The following is a 4,739-nucleotide window of genomic DNA, read 5'->3' on the forward strand; positions in this document are numbered from 1 at the left end:
TGAACTTGTCGATCATGAAAAATAAGTGGTGGAAGCCCCTGGGGGCAGGCGGGAGTATCTTGACAAGGTCAAGTCCCTAGACAACGAAGGGCCATGTGATTGGGATCGTTTGGAGTTCTTGAGAGGGGACATGTTTTTGCTTGGCAAAGTACTAACATCCCTCACAAGTCCTCACGATGTGTGGTGTGTCCTTAACCACGGTAGGCCAATAAAACCCTTATCGAAAGGCCTTACCCACCAAGGTGTTTGGCGCAGCATGGTGGCCACAAGCCTTGAGTGTATATCTTGCAAGAGTCTTTTCCCGTCTTCCGTGGGTATGCACCGTTGTAAGATTCCGCTCATGCTTTTATGATGGATATCGTCATCCCTCATAACATAGAATTCAACTCTTCGATGTACTCAATTGACCTCATCTTTGTTGATAGGGAGGATACCATGTTGTAGATAGTCGATGAGCTCCTGCGCCTAGTCTGGGTTAGAGCCTGTGGCCTTGGTGATGGTGAGTATGCTCAGCTCAGGGAGAGGTTGAGTTTCAACTTCCCATCGTGCTGAAGGTCTCGTGAGCTCATCGAGGAACACGCCACCTAGGGCATGTCTCAGGTCGAGCCAATTCTGGTGAGGTTGTCAGCCTCCTCATTGTCCCTTCGAGGGATGTGGCGTAGCTCAAGTCCATTGAACTTGCCTCAAGTTTTCTGACCTCAGCGCAATAGGTTTCCATCTTGTGGTCATGGCATGCCAAGGCTATTACTTGCCCGATGACAAGCTCAGAGTCTCCCAAGGTGACAAGTCTCCTGACCCCAAGGGTGACTGCAGTTCATAGCCCATGGAGTAGGGCCTCGTACTCTGCTATGTTATTGGTAGCACCCTCGAAGTTTAAACAGAGTACATACCTCATTCGGTTCCTGCTAGGGGAGACCAAGATAACTCCCGCTCCCGCTCCTTGTAGCATCAAAGAGCCATCGAAGTACATGCTCCAGTACTCCAAGTCGGCTGCAGCCAGTTCAACGTGTGCTTTTGTCCATTCGGCAATGAAGTCCGCCAGAGCCTAGGATTTTATGGACGTGCGTGGCACATATGTGATACCATAGATCATAAGTTCCAGGGCCCATTTGGCTATCCATCCGGTCACGTCTGATTGTTGATGATCTCTCCTAGCAGAAAAGGAGGTGACCATGGTAATCGGGTGCGTGTTGAAGTAGTGAACCAGCTTCTTCTTTGCCAAGTACACCCTATATAGTATCTTTTGGATGTGTAGGTAGCGAGTTTTACTCTCGGCTAGTATTTGACTAAGGAAGTATACTAGTCGTTGGATGGTCTGAATGTGGCCTTCTTCCTTCCTCTCTACAACTATAGCCACACTGACCACCTGGGAGGTAGCTGCGACGTATAGAAGTAGGGGCTCTTCTTCATGAGGAGCCACCAGAACAGGGTTTTGGTGAGGAAGTCCTTGATATCATCGAAAGCTTTTTGAGCCTCTGGGGTCCATCGCTAGTCTAGCATCTTGCGTCAGAGTTTGTAGAGGGGGAGTCCCTTCTCGCCCAGTCTAGAGATAAACTGGCTTAAGGAAGCCAGACATCCCATGAGCTTCTGGCATCTCTCAATGCTCGAGGAGGTCCCATATCGAGGATGGCTTTGACCTTCATTAGATTGGTCTCAATCCCGTGAGTCGATACGATGTAGCCGAGCAGTTTGCCGGATGGTACCCTGAAGGTACACTTTTCTGGGTTGAGCTTGATCTTGGACTTTCAGAGATTTTCGAAGGTCTTCGAGAGACCTTGAATAAGATTCCCAGCTTTTGATGATTTTATGATGATGTCATCGACGTAAGCTTTGGCATTTCTGTCGATCTACTCATGGAGGTAGTGCTTCATACAGCATTGGTAGGTAGCCCCCGCGTTCTTTAGCCCGAACGGCATGGTGACATAGCAGTATGCTCCGATCGGGGTGTTGAACGAAGTGGCTAATTGGTCAGACTCTTTCATCCGGATCTGGTGATAACCGGAGTAAGTGTCGAGAAAATAGAGTAATTCTAATTGTGAAGTGGAGTCAATGATCTGATCCATATGGGGTAGAGGGTAAGGATCCATTGGGCACGCTATTGATGGTAGTTAACAACCATTATAAACCATCAATATAACATGCATAAGGGCATAAATATATTCACCAATCAAGGTATAGGGGTTTCAACTAACAAATTCCATGAGTGTTGGTGAATCTGTATTTTCTGTAGGGTTTATCTAGAAAACCGTCAAGGTGGACCAAGATATCAGATTTAATTGCGCTTATCCATAGCGAAACAGACACTAGAAGGTTCCAAAAGACTCGACAAGGACTCCATAGTGAAGCAGAGGGCGAGACGCCGCCAGGTGGGGCCGACCGGCCTCACCTGCAGGCCACCTAGCGCCCTGGGCCCACATGTCAGCCCCTCCTTCGAATGTCGGTTCTCCACCATCTCCTAGGTTGTATCTACACCATCCTTTAAGTCAGTTTGATCCAAGGGCTCATGTTGGATGCTTTGGCCTATATATACTTGCCCCTACCACCCCCCCCTGAGGCATAAGTCATTTGAGAAGACAGAAACCCTAATCATCCTTAGAGCTCCACCATATTCTAGGGCATAGCTAGTTAGGCTAGGTCTAGAGGGAGGCAAGCAGGCTTCACTTGGATTCCTGATCGTGTCAAGAGCGTGGTTTGGTATAATCTTTGTACCCCTCTCTTTTGTATCTCCATTACTTTTATATGCCAGTTGCAATTGTTATGACAATATTAGTATTCATCTTATTCATGTTCTTCATTATAATGTTCATTATCTATTTTGATTATATACTTAGTATAGCTAGATTATCATTATATCCATGCATAAGTTCGTATAGCATAGCGCTCACTCTAAAGTACACGGGGTGGGTGGTCGACATTGTGTAAGTGTGGTGCTTATATGTTGTTTACTTCTGGATACACCCTATATTCTGGGTTATGTTGTAGATTGCGGATGTGACACTCCCATTAAGTCCTTTGTAGTCTACTCCCCGAATATAGGTGCAAGTAGGGTCTGGTTATGAAGGAAGAACAAGTTCTATCCTTAATCTTCCTTAGTAATATCCCTTATGTGTAGATATAAAGATGACCTTAGCCATGACTACTAGGTGTAATTGCACTAATCAATGTATGCTTTGACGTGTAATTAAGAATGACTTAGGAATTATTCCTCTAAAATTCTACTTGACCATGCTAATGCCATACAAAGGAGTACTCTGAGTGACTTATCTTTAATAAATGATTATCATATATATACATTTTATCCAATGACTTACCCCTGTTGTGAGTAGAATATTGGTTATGGTTTACTTCTCCATCAATAGTATAAGTTATCAATACATGTCCGTGCCAGACCTTCCATGTGGTAAAAATTTAAAAAAAACAATACCTGAAATACTCCCGGGTGAAGTGCTACATTGGTATAATTATCTGTGCGCTTGCAGATTCCTTTCATATATATATATATATATATATATATATATATATATATATATATATATATATATATTCATATCTATTCTTTCTAGTCACATAAAATGATAAAGAATGGCTTAGTATTATTCTAGTAGTAATGCTATGTAGTACCAACAAGCATTTCTGGCATCATCACTAGGGATGACAACCTAGTAAATAAATGTTAGGGGATATAGGTTTATAATAGGTGCCTACTAAAACAAGTGACAAGTTAATAAATAGCAACAAGTATTTTTGGCACCGTTGCCGAGGATGGTAGCTAGGTAAAGGAAGTATTGATAAACTTATACTTATTGATGTGATCGAAGATAACCATTGACCTCTACTCAAACAGGCTTACCCTCGTGTTGTCTACGTGTGTATCCTATGCAGGATAATGTATGACTAGTTTTGATCTTCCGACAAACTACATTGATGATCCAGAAGCATTACTTAAGAGAACTAAGGCTAAACTCAAGAAAGTTTTAGCTTTAGAGTCAGAAGACAACCATATAAGGCAAAGCTTCACACCAGAATTTAAAGTCATGGCTAATAGGACTCTCCGTGAATTCTCTGCTCCAACTACAACCAACATCCGTACTGGACCAATAGCCAATGTTGAAGACAACGGATTCGAGCTCAAGCCAGCCCTCATCAACATGGTGCAAGCAAGCTAGTTTTGTGGAAAGGCACATGAAGATGCGAGTGTACATCTCCAACACTTTCTGGAGATTTGTAGCACTTTCACCATCAAAGGAGTGACCCAAGATGCCATACTACTTTGCCTTTTCCCATTCTCACTCTTGGGGAAGGCAAAGCAATGGTTCTACGCCAATAAAGATAGAAATGTTACATGGGATAACTGCTCCACTGCCTTCCTAGCAAAGTTCTTTCCCACAAGCAAGACCAATGCTCTGTGTGGGAGAATTTCTAGCTTTTAGCAACAACATGATGAATCTATCCCTGAGGCATTGAACGCTTTCAAGATTACATTGTAGAATGTCCTCATCATGGGATGGACAATTGGCTGCTCATGCAGACTTTCTACCATGGGTTGACTAACAGTACCCTTGAGACTATGGATGCTACTGCTGGAGGTGCATTCCTATCACTCACCATACCAGCTACAATAGCTCTTGTGGAGAAGATGGCCTCGAACCAAGGTTGGAATGAAGAACGTCTTTAGACCCGCAAGAGAGGTGGAGGTATACATCAACTCAAGGAGGTAGACATGCTGGCTGCCACAATGG

At 43.8% G+C, this 4,739-nt stretch overlaps 1 non-coding gene across 1 annotated transcript; it reads right to left on the reverse strand.

The window, feature by feature from the left end:
* Window positions 1-4,398: 4,398 nt before the first annotated feature.
* Window positions 4,399-4,506, reverse strand: LOC136531250 (small nucleolar RNA R71). Its single transcript, XR_010777993.1, has one exon. It is a non-coding gene; the product is annotated as a small nucleolar RNA R71 (small nucleolar RNA).
* Between the last annotated feature and the right edge of the window lie 233 nt (window positions 4,507-4,739).

This window comes from Miscanthus floridulus, unplaced genomic scaffold (assembly GCF_019320115.1).
Source record: "Miscanthus floridulus cultivar M001 unplaced genomic scaffold, ASM1932011v1 fs_30_1_2, whole genome shotgun sequence".
Taxonomy (NCBI): Eukaryota; Viridiplantae; Streptophyta; class Magnoliopsida; order Poales; family Poaceae; genus Miscanthus; species Miscanthus floridulus.